We start from the raw sequence: 18282 nt of genomic DNA, 5'->3' as shown, positions 1-18282 counted from the left end.
TGACATCATACAAGTGAGAGCGTTTTTGTACTCCCATACATTCATTTATTTCCCACAAAATTAAAATTGACCACCACAAATAGATGTTTTCACATAACTTTTATCACTACTTCTGTGTCACATGACAGTTTCTGTACAAACACCCATGGCGTCGGTCGACGCGCTTCGCAGAGCCTCATTTAAGTTGCATTTAAGCATGTATGTAGACGTGTGCGTTGCCACAAACTGCAAGTCAGGAAAAAAACTGTTATGGTGTTCCTGATTCACAACCTTTGGATGTTTTTCATCACTTAAAGGGAGTCTGGGAACTTACAGCAAAGCACAGATTACAACAGGTTTACTCGAGACAGCGCAAGCTAGCATGAAGGGAAAGCTAATCTTTTACATTGTAGCGATGACACTGGTAGTGACGATTCTCTCAGAACAATCAGTGATCTACAGTGTTTTCGCTTCACGTTTTGGTATCAGCTCAAATCGCTTGGAACCCCGACCGAGGTGGTACAAAAAAAGTATTGGGTACTACGTATTGCACCCAGTGGAAAAGCTCACAAAAGTAAGCTGACCTGACCCAAACCGTGGGGTACTATGCGATGGAAAAGCGCCATTAGAGACCTTCATTGTAGACCTCCTTTTCTATAAGCAAAATAAAAATTCTTTATATATTGAAGCGAATTATAAGGACATGCTCTTGACAGTTTTGTTCAGACTAATTTTGTCATTCAGTGTGAATAGTTGTATTAAAATAAACCAAACAAACTCATGGTCCGTTTGTTTTACTCCTAGTTTAAGCTCTGCGGTTCCTCTCTCTCCTTTTCCTCCGAAGAGACATTCTGTAGCCAGACCTTGATTTATGTCTCAGGCTGCCCAGACAAAGGTTCAGTGACGCTGGGATCGATGGCTGAGCCGTGGACTAAAAGGCAACAGACTTAGCATTAACTTCAGCGCTGCATACTGAGTGACCATCTCTAAGCCCCCGTCAACTAAGACAGCACCCGTGAGCATATGCTGAATTGATAAGACCTTAATAAGCGCTCAGGAATCACTCTGAATTTAATGAATGATTCAGTGATTCTAATGACTAGCATGTGTTTTTTTATTATTATTATAAACCGTAAGACTCGATTCCCTGCATCTGATTATGTCAGGACATCGCTGTCACGACCGCAATCTTATTATTGTTAGTTGGACGGCGGTTTCCACCCTGTAATGTGCGAAGCGTCATCATCCATCTATCTATTTTCCAACCTCTCTCCAGCTTGTTTATTTTAGGGTAAAGCAGTGAGGTAGAAGTCACACGCTGATAGTATGACGGTTGCTGGGCTGATTAAAACTGAAGATGAACCGTGTGGGAGTTTCCCTCAATGATCTCATTAGCATAGTGTCTTCGTGGGATGCTGTCCGCTGTAAATTTAGCGCATGTCGCTGTGTACTGGATGAGGTGGACTGAAAGCAGAGGACGAATAAACAAGTAGACGCAAGGCATCACCGAAACACCGTCTGCCTGCCATTAATCAGTAGAATTGAGCCATGTGGCAGTTTTCAGGGCCTTGAAACACATTAAACATCTGCTCGCAAGATTATGTTTGTACATACTGTACTCAATATACATAGATGTGACATGCTTCAGGAAATTTATTTTGATGTCTGGATATCGCTGAATCGGCAGGTTCATTATACAGCGTCTAAATTTTGTCAGCTGCTGTGATTTTATATATATATATATCCCTACATATACACATATGAATGCATCACAAGCATACAATTCGATCTCATGTTTACCTATAAGCCACTTTTTAATTTTTCGTAGTTAGACATTTACGTGGTTTGTTTTTGTTTGTGTTCATTTTTGTGCTTGTCAATTTCTTCCACTCGTTCATATCTCCTGCTACACAACACAACATCTGTTAAAGTCTCCTTTTGTGTTTACTCAAAATAATTAAATGGGATACACAAGGGGTCACTCTGCAGTTTATAAAGGAAGCTGGGGTTTATTTGCCTACCGTAGTAATTTTGCATTCACAATGATTTTGTTGTTGCTTAAACGGTAAAATGAGGAGAAAAAGTACCATTCAGTTTCTATGCACATCTCCTGGGACGAACAGCCTGCCAGGCTGCCCATGATGGCATGGGCCAAGATGCCATATTGTAGCAATTGGTCCTGCCCGCTGGTGGCTGTCACTTAGCTCTGCATGTGTGACAGCCTGAGCCCTGTCTGTCTGCCAGTTCCCCCCTTACACCCCTCCATCTGTTTTCAGACCCTTTGAGATGACATCTTACACCCTGAGACTTCGCTTACCATGGTTTCCACTGTAGATATGCATTGCAATCATGGGAATCAAGGTCAGTTACTTACTGAGTCGTGCCACTTTGTTATCTCACCCTCTTGCAGCATTGCACACCTGTGGTTCCTCCGAAGGCCATTATTTGACTTGTAGTAATTGCTTTGCTGAGCTACCTTCAGTTTGCTGTGTTGTTCAGAGAGTTAAAATCTTATTAGGTTTATAGAGTGTGAAATAAAACCTATTTGCTTTCCTAATGTTCTCAGTCTTATTGTGCATGATTCATCTGCGCTTGTTATTCCAAAGAAATGTTTGTCCATTTAATTTTTAATCAAAATAACTTGCTACATCTCTAAAATAACAATACTTTTCACTTGATGTCTTCTAGAACCCTTGGTTCCAACCATCTGGCCACTCTTCTTTAAACCCTGGGCTCCATTCTGGTATGTAACCACATTTTTGTTGAATACCGTGTTTTGTTAAAAAGTCCCTAACTGGTGCAGTCCCCTTTTAAAAAGTATACCTTTGCACCTAAAAAGTTTCCATTAGTACATCAGAGGGTACACACTGGTATCAAATAGTGCTTATTTGTAGTACATCAGAGATACATATTGGTATACATATTGGTATCAAATAGTGCATATTTTGTATTGACACACATTTTTAGATGAATTAAGTATTTATGAAAATCACAGTACAGAAACTGCTCTTTTAAGAGTTTCTAATGATTTTCTTTTAACTATAGATTCTGGTAACTCTGCTGTTTTAATCCTTTTGGATTTGACTGCGCCTTTGATATGGTCAACCACTCTATTCTTTTATCTAGACTTGAACAGTGTGTTGGTATTAAGGACATAGCCCTTAATGGTTTCAATGATGTCTGACAGACAGAAGTTTTTCTGTTCACCTTGGTGAATTTTCGTCATCTGCTGCCTCTCTTTTCTGTGGTGTCCCTCAGGGGTCTGTATTGGGCCCCATGTTGTTCTCTTTGTATATTCCCCTTGTGGGAATATTTTTAGAAAGCACAATATCACTTTGCACTCTTTGGTTATCTTTGAGCGTGATGCTAATGGTCTAATCAGATTCAATGGATTATGCTAAGCTATGCTAAAAGTGGTCCTGCCAGACCCAAAGATCGGCTGAATGGTTTCCAAAACGGTAAAACTTAAATATTTAACTCTAGGGGAGCTGGAAAATGAGCCTATTTTCAAAAAAAATTTTTGTGTCCCTTTAAAGCATTGAGATCGTCCAATCAGGTGCTTCTCAATGTACCAAGAACCAGGTTTAAAAATAAAGGGGACAGAGCCTTTTCTTTGTGGAATAGTTTACATGGACACATTAGAACTGCTCAAACTGTTGAAATTTGTTAAGTCATTACTTAAGACATAACTGGATTCCTTGACTTTTATTTCGTGCTAATCAGAAAAGTTTTTTTTATGTTTTTACATAATGAAACTATTTGTAATTTGTTATATTATGTGTTACCACTTTAAAAAAAAGAATAATTGTTGGTTTGTGGTCATCATGTGTGACAAAGATCACCCATATTTTATGATGTTGCACTGAGGCGAATGTAACTTTCAAATACTTGTCCTTAATTAATTTAAACCTCAAAAAGAGGGTTTTATTCAGCTCATCACGAATCAAGGCACATTATTTGCGTCAAAGCAGAGCACATCATCTCCAGGGTTAAAGTGGATGACTTACAGCCAGCATTCGACATTCGGCGCTCAGTTTTTCAGCAGTTATTTTCCAGGCTGTCTACTGGCTGCCCGTGCCAATGAAGGATTCCAGTCTGCATCACGCAAAGCATTTAATGAGAGTTTCTGTGCAGATCTGAGCACAAATGAGCCGGTGAAAGTTTGATGTGCCACTCAAAGCTGCTGTTCCATCATTATCTAAATCTAGCATAAAACCCCCCATAACTTTGAGTTTCAAATTAGTTTCGGAGAATTTTCGCTCATTAATGTCACGTCAGTTGGTGAGATATATCCAAGAGATAAACGAGAAAATGGAAATTGTACAGCACAAAAGACTCAATTGCTGAGTTGAGACGTGCCGTGCGTTGCTGGTTTGTGGTTGGGTTGTAGTAACTTCAGAAATTGCCATTCCCTGAAATGTACGTAGATAAATCCAAGAACAGTGACTGCTTAGATGATGATACCTGTCCATGGAATTATTATTAATAATGATATGTAACTTTCTGATTTGTGAGTTCAGAAAAGGTAACGTATCTTTAGAAGTGCTGGAGAGTTTGTCTTGAGGATTATACTGTGTCTGAAAAGTAATTACGTGAACTTTGTGAGAGAACTAAGAAGGTTTAAGGGCTCCAATAAAAATTTAATAGACGAATTATATCTTTACATTACAGGCAGAAAAAATGTCATATGATCTGTTTGCAATTCTAAATTTACCACATTGGTAGTCATTTACATTTCAGTTAAAAGTCCCCATTCTTATTTTTCCTTTTAGAAGAAAAATGTTAGGCTTAAAGTATTTGATAATTTTATCACTTAAAACCGGTGGCAGCCGGTGACTTATTTTTCGAGGTTGAATGATGCAAAGCTCAACATGTATTTAGCCCGTCGTGTGTGGCGCGTCATTTCAAAATATGTGTATGGCGCGTCATGTAAACTTATGTGCATCACATGTCATGCCAAAATATGTGCATGTTGCAGACGCTTTGAAGGGGTTTATGATAAAAGAGATGCTCGAGTTTGCCAGATACTCGCTTAATCTTATGTGTAATCAGAGTTTAGTGTTAAGTTAGTGTCTTGTGAGTATTTTGTGAACGTGAGGCACTTATTTTGACAAAACACGTGATGCACATGGTTCACATGATGCAACGAACACCTGTTTTGACATGCCGAGTAGATTTAGAAGGTGTCCAGCATTAGAATTTTCAAAAAGACCTTGAAGCAATTTTTTTTGCACATATAAGATTAAGGTCTGAATTTACTATAACCATTATATTTAGAGGATTTAAAAAATATTTCCTATAGAATTATTTAAATTTTTTAGATTATCATTATCAAAAATTATCATTACCGCAACATGATATTACATGAAATATATGCATTTACAAACTCATGTTTCGGTAATGAGAACTAAAAAGTTGTCTAGGTACTATGACAAACAAAATTTCAACTTTTATCTGGAGAGAAAAAATAAAAACTGCTTACCTGGTAGCCATCTTGAGTGTCACGGTCAATTATGTCCCTTCCAACATTTTAAAACAATGATTGAAAATTGTTGCGGAGGATGAGAAAATTAATCTTGGACACATTTATATTCCTTATTATTGTCTCTACATTTACCAATGATCACCAAATACCACATGTTTCTTTACTGTAAATGTTTATAGTATAACATGCACTGAAGCTTTTAATTTTTTAGATTTTTTAATAATAAATATTTCCATGTCAAAGAACCCAAATCCAGTCATGGACACATTGCAGTAATGAAAAATTTCCCCTTAAATGTGGAAAAACAACAAAATTGGTTTGTCTCATTTGAAATCATGTACAAAATAGTACATGAAGAGATATTTGTAACTGTATGCTTCTTATTTTGGTACTCTTACTTTGCATTTACTTTTTTATCAAAATGTTTCATGACACCTCATAAGTCTAATTTCATGAGAATCACCCATATGTGGGCTGGGTGTTTGCAGCACTAATTCGTATTAGTGTCTGTGTCTCCATACATAATATATATTGCTCGAATAACTGGTCCACTTGTTTAGCTGTGTTGATGTGATTGATTACCTGTTTCTTCGTACAGTGGGAAACCAGGCTGTTTTAAACCGTTGCTTTCAGCCTGTCTTTGGAAAACTCTTCACCACAGGGGGACTTACAGTATATGGAATATATATAAAGTGGTATGGTCAAAAACGCTGTCACATGTGCCAGAACAACTAGAATTCTTATGACGTCATCCTACACTTCAATTTCTCATCAAATTTCCGTTCAATCAAATGTTCAGACACTGAATCGTCCCGCCGCCAAGATGCAAACCTGTGCCTAAACTCAAATAAACAACCCGCACCCGACTGATGTTTTCAACTAACCCGCCGGCAACTCGGACCACGAAAAGAAAAAAAATATTGTACCTGACCCACTTCCTGGCCCGCATTTTTTAAAAGTAGTAAATGTTCAATGTAGCGTCAGTGGGCCATAGACGTAGGAACTAGTTGCTATACAGTGTTCTTTATATTACCGCAAACTAAATAAATTACAGGTTTAATTGCCATCTTTATTTCAAACGACCCCACCCACCATGACCCGAATATCATAAAAATATTTTTGGATGACTCGTAACCACGAGTGACCGTAGGCACCCTCTTATTTTGGATCAACCCGCGCATCACTGGCAGGGGTTAAGAAACGAGTCAGAGTGTTAATATGCTTCACTGTTTATCACTGTTAATACTGTTTTTATTCTGAAAAAACAGTTTCATATTATATCTAAATCAGGACTTTTTTATGTTATAAACAAAACACAATTAGTTATTTTAAAAAGGGGGGTAGTCTATTTGAAAGTCCCGCACTTCCTGTTTCAGTTAAATTTATGTCACCACTTCGAATAATGCTGCATGTTCCAAGGCGCTTCAGTCACCCTTTAAAATAATTTTTTCTATATCCACTATCAAACACTTCTTGTGCATGGTTCTGTGCATCTTAAAGGTTATTTATGGTATCATACAGCCTGACAAAAAACCTTTAAAAAACAGTTATTATTAAAGGGGTAGAGCCCTTCTAATTTGGTTTTACTGCAGGTATCTGCTATTACCATATATGCTGTCTGCTATTCACATTGATAGCGTTATGATAAATATGTAGAATACACGTCGTAAAAATGCCAAAATATTGTAAATATTTCAGACAGATATGTGTGGATGGTAAGCATTTCAAAATTAAAATGCAGTTTTCAAATTGATCCAGATTAATGGGGACGTAGCCTTAGGCATGGTACTAAGTGACAAGTGAATTTGCAATCCATCTTAAATTCGATTGGACGTGCAGATGTCAACAACAACAAGATATACTGGATACATGTTCTCTTCCCTTTTTAAAAGTTAAAATGCCTATTTACATGAGATCCTAACATTGCATGGTTATATGTTATGGTGCGTTTTAATATTTGCATCCCAGATTGGGATCAGACCGGGACGTGACCCGGCAGTTGGGTAGCACTGATTTAAAGATCTTTGAGTACATATTGATGCATTAAGGAGGCAGATGTTATTTTCGTGACATAATTTGCTTTTTAATACAATTTCCAGGAAGAAGTGAATAGATGCTTGACTTTTAAAGTAAGGTCGATCACAAAGACTTCTTAAGAAATAAGGGAATATTGACCTCTATGGTTTAAAGGTCAGTAGTTCATGCTTGTAACCTCACTCTGTTGCTTGAAATGAGCCCAGATTGTGACCATATATCTTTCCTATTTTAATTGTAAGCATTAATCTTTTGCTTCACATTATCTGCACCAAGATATAGAGTCTTAATGTTTTTGAAATATAACTGGATTAGATTTTGAAGCACAAAACAACGCTGTTTACCCAGAACACCTCCACTTCTTGATTACCAAGTGTTTGGCTATAATTCTTATACGCTGCTTTCTAATGTAAATGCGGTAATTAATTCAAGCAGACAAGGAGCTTGTACTGATGTTTTTTTTAAGCCAGAAACAAAGCGAAACACAAAATCACCCTTTATCAGCCCCTACACTTAAGCCACAACCAGTTCGGCTTTACTTTTAAATCTAAAGATGTCAAACAAACAGAGATATTTCAAAGGAGCACAACAGGACAAATAAAATAATGCCCGATAATCCGACTAGGGTCCCCAAGAGGTGCAGCAATTTGGGATCAAAGGAGTGGGGAAAAAGTAAAAATAATCATTTTGTTTCAAGTTGTGAAACCAAAAGAACGGAGGAAGAGTATCCATCTGGAGCTACAACACTAGCCTTTATTTACATTTATGTATTTGACAGATGCTTTTGTCCAAAGTGACTTAAAGTACCTTCAAACTATACATTTTATCAGGATGTTTATCATTTGCCACAAATTTTTATGTACAGTTACTTTGTAATTAATAAACAGATTGGCATCCTCTTGGCTTTGAAAAGACAGGTGTATGCTTTTTGTATAGCCTCTTTGTGGATGTTCAAGAGTTCTTTAGCTTAATCGTAACATAGTCACTCATTATTGATTTGATTGACTTAAAAACAGTTAAATGCCTCTAACAAACCTTGTTCAATGGGGTGGGTGGTAAAATGAGCTGTAAGAATAGAAATAATATCCTGAATGGGTCTATGCTTAATGACAGACAGTGCCCCCTATCTTGCAGTTTTTTGGGGATCGGTGGTCCACATGTGTTTTCGACTGCCTCTCCCACTGTACTTCATTAGATCTTTGTGATACTTCACTGCAAACACATGCTCTCAACAGAGGACAGCGCTAAATAAAACAACTTTGGAAGGCTTGGCGTGTCTGAACAACCTGTACAAAGCTTGAGATCAACTGGCCCATGCTGGCATAATACATTTGATACTTTCTCTTGTTTCCAAGCTCTTTAAGAAAAGTTGGCAGCCTATAATTGGCTTTGATTTTAGGAACATAAAAGTCGTTTCACCTGCTGAGGTATTCAAAGAAAAATATATTTAATATTTTTCTAAATACTTCAATGGCTACATTGAATAAATATCTTGTTAAAAGTTTGTTAATCAGTTTCTTTGTTTTGTTCACAGTAATATCTTAATATTTTTAAAACAACTTACCTAAATGTTATGTGTGACCCTGGGCCCTATCTTGCACCCAGCGCAATTGACTTTGTCAGTGACGCATGTATCATTCGTATTTTGCACCGGCGCACAGCGGGTTTTTCCCTCCACAGACGCACGTCGGGAAACTAGGGAATGAACTTGCGCTCCCTGGGCGGTTCAGCGCAAAAAAGGAGGCGTGTTCCGGCGCAAACCATCCCTGATGCTATTTTGCAGTTTCAAAAAACAATTGCGCCACTGACCAAAAAAAAACTAGTCTAAAGTCAGTGGCGCGTTGTGCGTGGTTCATTATGCTATTTTGAGGACGCATGCTTGACCATAATGTATAGCGTGCACAACGCGCACACATTTTGCTTATCTAATCTACACAGATGCAACAGTTATTTTTGCAAATCATAAATTGTTACAATAAAAAATATTAACACATGAGATAAGGGGAATCATAGTGGTGAGCATTGTGGTGATAGTTTTTATTTATTGTGTGGCTGCGTTAAAAAATTCTCATGCAAATAACGATTAAAATATTTTCATAAGTTTGTTGTGTGGCTGTATTACGTTTATTTTATGTAAATAATAACTAAAATGTTTTCATAAGAAACCTTAATGTATATGAACTTGATTTGTAAGTGCACTTTGGGGTTGGACCTTGCTTGCGTTTCTTGGGTCCGATTTCAAAGCCCCCAAACCCTTTCAGCGGTGAGGGTGGACGCAGCGATGTCCTCTGCTGGGGTCAGGTCCTGTGTAGAGGCAGATCCACCTCCCGTTACACGGCCTGCCCGATTTATGCTGGCAAGCTTGGGATTCCCCCGTCTCCTGACATCATTGTAGCGCTTGGCGCAACATCCTGGGGATGCCACCTGATGAGACAATTGTGGCTATTTCCTCTCACGCCTGTTTAACCTACGCTGATTTGGGCGGGTTTCTCCCATCCCCATACAAAACAACTTCTCTGTCTTTGACTGCTCTTACAAGAACGTCAGTCTCCTCGGCTGTGAACCGCTCCTGGCATGTGCCTGGTAAATCCGTCATAATAATAGCAACCCGCCATGGAATTTGTGCCCTTGCGTTTAAAGGGAATGTTGGATGACGTTCTGATTGGTTTATTTGACGTTACGCCCAAACCACACCTGAAGAATGACCCTACTTCAGACCAACCCCTTATTGATTTGCGCCTGTCGCAAGAATTGTTTCTCCTGCCGGGAAAATAGCAATAGCGCCCAAGATCCGCCCAAAAAGTCACTTGCGCTTTGCGCTTCGCACTTGCGTTTCAGATCGTTAAAATAGGGCCCCCTGTGTGTGAAATCCAAACTAAAATCTCATAATTTAATTTAAAGATGACAAGCATCAAAGTTTGATTTATTTTAGAGAATATGTCTTTTTTAACCCATTCCCCGCCAGCCATTTTTTAAAAAGTTGCCCGCCAACATTTTTTGTGATTTTCACAAAAGTTTCACAAAATACCTTCCTGTAAAATTTTCTTCTACAAATATATAAACATACAAATGAAAGAAAAAAACAGACCCTCTGCGTTCAAACAAACAAAATGGGAAAAAACTTTTCATCTGATCTATATTTTTTCACTGCTTATAAACTCTTAAATATGGGTATTTTTCTTTAAAAAAAATTTTTTGCAAAAAGCTGAAATAATTGCATTTCTGTGAAGGAATTTTGTTAGAGATCAGATTCAGAATGATTATCAAAACATACACAGTGTTTAAAATGAGTAAATTACGTTTTGGCTTAAGTTTTTTCATAAATTGGGTATTGCAGATTAACATAAAAAATCATCAGGAACACTTTTTTTATGCAAATTTTTTCTCTTAATTGATCTCTTAATTGATCAATGGCGCGGAAAGAGTTAACTTGTATATGATGTATGCCAATGCACTTCTACTGACAAATATTTAGAAATGTTCCTTTTTTTTCAGATTTTTGTTTATATAAAAAAAGGGATATCCAGCACACTAATAACTAGCAAAATATTAAAAATATTTTCGATCACAAGATCTTCCTCAGGCAGATTTTTGTTTAAAAAAATTTCATGTACACCGCCAGGTAAACTTTCATTTAAATTTTAATGCAGTCTTTATATGCATAATCCTGAATTATTTATTTTTAAACCTTAACCTACAAAAATCTATGCTTTTAATAATGGCATTTATTACACAGCTCATTGGAATGCTTGATTCTGATTGGCCAGTCACGACATTTGCAGGCTTGTTATTCCCAGATAACAACCGCTCAAAAATGATAAGACACGGTAACCCTGATCCTGCAAATAATTTTGACAGGTAAAGTTTAATTACACAAAAATTATATAAAAATATGTCTTTCAATCACATGTACCACATTATATTTACAAACGATTAAACCAAATAGTGTGTTTGTAACATTTGAACGTCTTGTCTTAAAAAACGAAAGTTTTTCCTCGCGGAAGGTCTGCATTCGTTAAAAAATCAATAAATCACTATTTAATGTTTCTTTACTGGTTTGTATTTGTTGAATAAGCCCCTTCAGTGTGATTCGTGTCCTGATCACACTGTCGCGGCTTATTTCTGTGATATAACCGCATGCCTATACATTATCCCTATAGCCTGCCTGCCTTAAAAAAGGTGCTTAAAAGGTTCTTCACATCAAAGAAGAACCATTTTTGGTTCCTTAAAGAACCATTCAGTCAAATGTTGTCAGAAGAACTGTCCTTTATACCTTTTTATAATCTAAATAACAAAATTTTTACATCCAAAGAACCTTTTATGAAACAGAAAGGTTCTTCAGATGTTAATGGCTCTTCTATGGCATCATGAAGCACCTTTATTTTTTTAAAGCGTGGTTTGTCACTCTTTAAAGGAATCAGAATCAATGAACATGCATTTAAAGCAAGAGTAAAATTAGTAGAAAGAGAAGTTTAATATCCACCTCAGTTCTCATTGTGGATGTATTTCAGCCTTTGATTTCACAAGGGATTTCGCAGTTTTCCTGACTCTCACTGAAACCCAAGACAGGCGTTCCCTGGAGGCTGCTGCTTCCAGTTTAAACCCCTCACAAGTTCCACATCACCCTGCACCAACTGACGGCGCTTGTAGGCACAAAAGCAAATATTTCCGTTTCTGGTCATCGTCAACCCTCTTTACGCACCCGTACTGACACCTGAAGCCCCCCTTTCCCCATCACCTCCAGCACTGCAAGCCAGCCATTTGTCACAAAGTAATTATAGAATTATCGATTGGCGAGCAATTAACAGTCCCTCCCGCCTCGCTTCCCCCCTCCCTCCCAATCTTTTAATTTGCAGTCAGATTGGGAAGTAGAAGAAAGCTTTAGAGTAACACATTTAATCCCTTTGGGGTTTTGCAAAACTCTTCAGATTAATAGAGGGACAGGAACAAAAAGGCTTCTTTACCTGCTGTTTTCAGCCTTGCGGCATTTGGTTTCTGGTCCTGCTTGATGATAATGCAGATACCACCAGGCGCACATTGTGTGAAGTTCCTTGTTTTGGTATTGTGAAGAAATGTTCCCATGAACTCTTAAGTGTGGTGGATTATAAAGGAATGAGTTATTGCTTCCTACGGGTGTGTAAGCCTTCTGACTTTTTATATTGATCTAAATTGGTTCGTTTCAGGGGTCAGAGAGCGATTAGCAAGAATTTTGGTGAATTTGAATATGTTGAAAAAACTCATTTTTCAGTTGTGTGCGCATTTTCACACATGTGTTTTTTTACCCTGAGAGAGAGAAAAAAAAGTGTTAAAAACAACAAATAAGTGTTGATTCTGGGACAACACACTAAACGCGTTGTCCCAGAATCCACACATCTCTGTGTTATTATTGAAACAACACATTTTGTGTTGTTTTTAACAGAACTTGTGTTATAGTTTAACACAACATCGACACAAAATGACACGTAATGTGTTAAAAGCTTAACACACAAAGATGTGTAAATCCTTTTTAAGAGTGTAGGGTGCCACTAACTAAACAATGAATCAGATAAATTATTTTTATTAATTGGATTTAAAGACAATTTTTTTAATTCGACTTTTTTCTAATTAGGACTAAATACAACCATAATTTTTTATGTGTAAAAGTGTACTTTGAAAAGTGCAAATGCCACAAATTTTAAATTATTTTTAAAATTTTAAATTATTTAACCTAGTAACTTTTGGTTAACTCTTTCACCGCCAGCATTTTAAAAAAAAGTTGCCTGACAGCGCCAGCGTTTTTCATGAATTTCACCAAAGTTTAATGCCTTCCAGAAAACTTTCTTCTTTAAATATATAAATATACAATATACCCAATGAACGAACAGACCCTCTGCTTTCAAACAAAAAAAAATAGTTTCATCCGACCTTCAGTGGTTCTTTTGTAATCAGCTTTTGAATATGGGTAGGTTTCTGCAAAAACACCACATTTTGAGCAAAAAGCAGAGATAATTCCATTTTTGTGACGGACTTTTCATAGAGTTCCCATTCAGAGCGATCTTTAAAACAGACACGGACATGCAGCAGCTTGCCAGAGGGCAATACTTCCGGGTTTAAAAAGTTGCGGAATAATAGCGGTATTGCGGAAAGACAGAAAATCTCGTCATTGGCTGGGAAGCGTTTTCTCTTAATTGACGAGATATCTCGTCAATGGCGGTGAAAGAGTTAACTTCTCTTTGCAAGCATGTGAAAAAATTGGTCATTGAAATTTCACTCCCCTTGTGATGTCATAAGAGAGATCAGAGGTCAGCTCATTTGCATTTTAAAGGACACACCCAAAAAATGGCACGTGGAAATTCGCATCATGGCAGGGGCTTCTGCTACTCCGCTGAGACTCCGCCCACTTCCTGTAATAATTTCACTACTAGAGCAAGCTCCTGATTGGTTAACGCAGCGCGTTTTTCAACTCGCATGTTTGCCGCGGCAATGCTCAATTTCGCACCTGCAGCGCTAAACGCCTCATTCGCGTCGCAAGACCTCCAAGACCATCAACGTGTCTTTACATTGACTTAACATTGTAATCACTCGCCCTTGACGCCTCTACCGCGGCTGGTGTGAACGCAGCATTAAACAGTGTTAATAAGTCAGAATGCATGAAATACCCCCCCCCCCCCCCCCTTAAGCTAAGCATTATGCACTATAGATTATTTATGATGCAACACCAATAAAAAAAGAACCCGTTTAAAGTTCATATAAAAAGGATCTTGGAGAGTTCCAGAGAGATATAAAGTACATCCAACACAACTTCGTATAAGGTTAAAAAGGAACACGGATCCATATTTTTTTATTTCTCAGTAGCGTCTAACACCTACTCTCACTCTTTCAGTCTCTCGAATATCAGCATGCAAAAATCCTGGAAGCCCAAGAGCTGGCAGATATTAAGACTGGGATCGATTTCATGGAACATCACCTTGGTAACATACGGCCACAGCTGAGAAAGTGGATTTCCTTTCTGTTGTCCTTTATAATTCCAGGTTTTCCTCATTCTATTTCTCAAGTGTTGTACGCTTAATATTTTTAATTTGTTTTAATCCATCATCTCGGCAGCCTATGGAGTGTACGGTTTAATTTCTTAGACTGTGCATAATAAAACCACATTAGTATATGTTAACAACAAACTAAACGAATGCTATTGCATTTGTCTTAATGTTTCATACTTTGTGTGAAATGATGACAAAGATCACCTTCTGTCTTGTTAAAATCAATGGTTTTATATTCATACGCAGAAACCTTATCAGGACAATGCAATATTCTCTCACCGGGCGCCGTGTACACAAGGTTGGAAGGCGCGCTAACCAACATGCAGCAAAAAGATTTCCACCGTTGCCACCTGATAAATGAGAAATTTTTCAATATCCAGAAAGCTGATTACCAATTTACCGCTGTCAGTTTCCATATCTGTAGCAATAAGGACATTCTCTCCATGCATATGCCATCTCTGAGAGTATTATATTGGAAATGCAATGCAACGGAGCTCAGTAGCCGTTGTGAGTTTTTACCTTTCTGATTAATATTATGTCAAGCAAACATTATAAACAAGCCTGCGAGAGATTCCAGAGTGTGACATATTTGTACAAATCAGGGTCAAATTTGTGTAGAGGCTATAGAAATGATAAGAAGATGTAAATTACAGCACAAGCATTTTTAATAGACTTTTTGTCTTTTATTGAACAGGACAGTGCATGGAGATCTGACAGTAAATGATAGTGAGAGGAGGGGGAGGGATTGGGAAATGACACGGGCTTGGATTCGAGTTGCCTGCACATTAGCATTGCTGCCAGATGCGCACAGAGCATGTGTACTACCCGCCAGGCTCATCCCTGACACCCAATTGCATTTCTAACAAATCGTATGGTTCTGTAAAATTTTTATGTGATGCCAACGTGACCAAACTCATCAGACTGACCCCTATATATGGCAAACACGTCACTTTAATTGACTTATTAGTTAACATACGTGATCGGTGTGTAAAAACCAAGCTGAAGTTTGCATAAAATAATCCTATATAATGTAAAGAATATTCTCTGAAAAGAAATATAACTTTGATGTCTTTAATACTGAATAAGTAAGAGCATGTAAAAGACAAATGGTAAAATCAATGATTGATATCAAACTTTGATGAATGAATGAATTTATGACCACCTAGATTCTAAAACCAAGTAAACTTTTCTGGATTCTGAAAAGTTAGCAAAACAGAACAGGTCTTTAATAAGCAAAGTTGCTTTTGTTGTATGGAATCAGGTTTTGGTTGTATTTGTTTTTGTGTGTGTTGTTTAGGGTCCTTCTGTGAGATGATCTGGCCGATGGATGGATTGATGGATGGAAGAGAACCTCAATGAATGCTGGTGGGCTGGACTCATCTGAGAGGTGGGAAGATAAGAGGCCACAGTGCTGGTTTTGTTCCAGTCTGGTCAGGTCCGGTCCCAGGTTTGTCAACCCCTCATCTGTTGACTCCTCTCTTTCTTCACGTTCTTCTCCTTCATTCCACCAAAGGCCTTATTTTCTGCATGATTACGCCTCCACCTGTCCCTCTCTTGGCCCCTGGCTCTCGCCCAAACCCAAACAACACCGTCAATTAACGTGAGCGAGGTTTTACCTAAATCACACCTAAATAAAACAGAAAATATTTGGATATAATTTATTAATTTAAAGCTTCAACCAAAATAATTAGATTTTTTTTTAATTAAAATCTGTAATCAGCCCTTGTACATGGTCAAATTAACCATTTTACTTAATGGGGACAGTCCGCTTTTTTGAAAATAAGCTAATTTTCCAGCTCCCCCTGGAGTTTTACCATTTTGGAATCCATTCAGCTAATCTTTGGGTCTGGCGATAACACTTTTAGCATAGTTTAGCATAATCCATTGAATCTAATTAGACCATTAGCATTGTGCTCAAAAATGACCAAAAACAAAAAGTATTAATATTTTTCCTATTTAAAACTTGACTCTTCTGTAGTTACATCATTTACTAAGATCGACGGGAAATTAAAAGTTATGATTTTCTAGGCCGATATGGCTGGGAACTATTTTCGAGGAACTGCATAATATCATTGCGCCTGCTGCAGCTATATAACGGCGGCAAAGTCTTTGATTATTACGCTGGAATGAAAGTATAGTTCCTACCCATATTTGCCTCGAAAATTGCGACTTTTAATTTTCTGTCGGCCTTAGTACACGATGTAACTACACAAGAGTCAAGTTTTAAATAGGAAAAATATTGAAACTCTTTGGTTATTTTTTTGAGCACGATGCTTATGGTCTAATCAGATAAAAAATTGATTATGCTAAGCTATGCTAAAAGTGGTACCGCCAGACCCAGAGATCAGCTGAATGGATTCCAAAATGGTAAAAATCAAATGTTTAACTCTAGGGGAGCTGGAAAATGAGCCTATTTAAAAAAAATGCCGTGTCCCTTTAAATGGATATTTTAATTAAAGAAAAAAGAAAATTATGTAATTTACTCACCCTAAAGTTGTTTCAATCTTATATAAATATCTTTGTTCTGCTAAAGATTGTCTGAGCAATGTCTGTGACCAAACAGTTCCAGCACCATTGACTTCCATAGTTTTTTTCCTATGGAAGTCAATGGTGCTCCTGCTTCTTGCTTGATTACAAATATATTCCTTTGTGAATAGAATATTTTACTTTCCTATCCTATTAAGAAAATATGTGTTGTCTTAGCTGGACATATAATGGAAAGGTATAACAAAAATAGTAATTTTAAGTCTGAACATGTTAACATGCATTTGGTATTTATTTTTTTCAATTCAATCTCACATTAATCTGATATTGAAACCTGTCCAGGTAATGCATAATAACCCTCATAATGCCAAAATATCATTTAGGCTTCTTTTGGCCCATAACCAAATTACTAGAGAATGAAAGGACCTCCGCCAGGCCTCTAATTTCACCTCGGTAAAATGAACCAATGAGCCAGATAATCTGGCCGGCCCCCACTGTTGCAAATGTGACACCTGTTGTACGTGGCAGAAACGTGGAAGTGCCAAAACACTTTAGTAGATTTCCTTAGTCTTTCCAATCATCTTGGTTTGTGACTCACTACAAACAGATTAAGGAGAACGTGGGTACTCTTTCGTTTTTGTTTTCTAGAAACAGATGGTCTTGTCAAAGTTACGCTTGTTTGCCAATGACGTAAAAGCTTGTGTTGTGTGTTATCAAAATGAAAAAAATAAAATAAAACCCTGATTGTATTTATATTGAATTACGTGTGACAAAGTACATTTTAGAGATAAACAAGTCTTAAAGGAGCAGTTCATACAAAAATAAATGTATGAATACATTTGAAATGTGTATGACACTGAATGGTGACCATGACTGTCAGACAAGCTGTCATATAGCTTAGTTCGTATAGCTAAGTTGTATCATAATGCTTTCAAGGTGTTTTTTAAGTCCCCATCCACTTTAGATAATACATTGTGAACTTTACAGAATAAAGTCTGAAATGCCAGGGGGAAATAAGGACAAGACTTTAAAAATGTTTGGCGAATGGTTTCTTTAAGAGTTGAAAACTGGGTTAGTAAAATGTTTGGGGCAGACGTGAGATGCTTCGAGTAAATTAATAGCTAATTAGTGAACTAGTAAGTGAAAATGACTTTAAGATGAATTACTTGCTATTTAAATCATTTATAGGTGACCGTCCAATTAAAGTCTTTCGAAAGATCAGTAAGAGGTGTGGCCAGCGACATCAATTGTCCTTCTATCTGCTATGTCAAAGAGTAGCAATAA

At 37.4% G+C, this 18282-nt stretch overlaps 1 long non-coding RNA gene across 1 annotated transcript in view; it reads left to right on the top strand.

The window, feature by feature from the left end:
* The window catches only part of LOC135721661 (uncharacterized), a 30731-nt gene extending 14738 nt beyond the window's left edge, over nucleotides 1–15993 (top strand). The window contains exon 3 of the long non-coding RNA XR_010521537.2: nucleotides 15812–15993. This is a non-coding gene — a long non-coding RNA (uncharacterized lncRNA). The remainder of the gene's footprint in view (nucleotides 1–15811) is intronic.
* Nucleotides 15994–18282: the final 2289 nt, after the last annotated feature.

Source organism: Paramisgurnus dabryanus, chromosome 18 (assembly GCF_030506205.2).
Source record: "Paramisgurnus dabryanus chromosome 18, PD_genome_1.1, whole genome shotgun sequence".
In the NCBI taxonomy this organism is placed as follows: Eukaryota; Metazoa; Chordata; class Actinopteri; order Cypriniformes; family Cobitidae; genus Paramisgurnus; species Paramisgurnus dabryanus.
The sequence above is the reverse complement of the archived record's forward strand: the minus strand, read 5'-3'. Positions and strand labels throughout refer to the sequence as shown.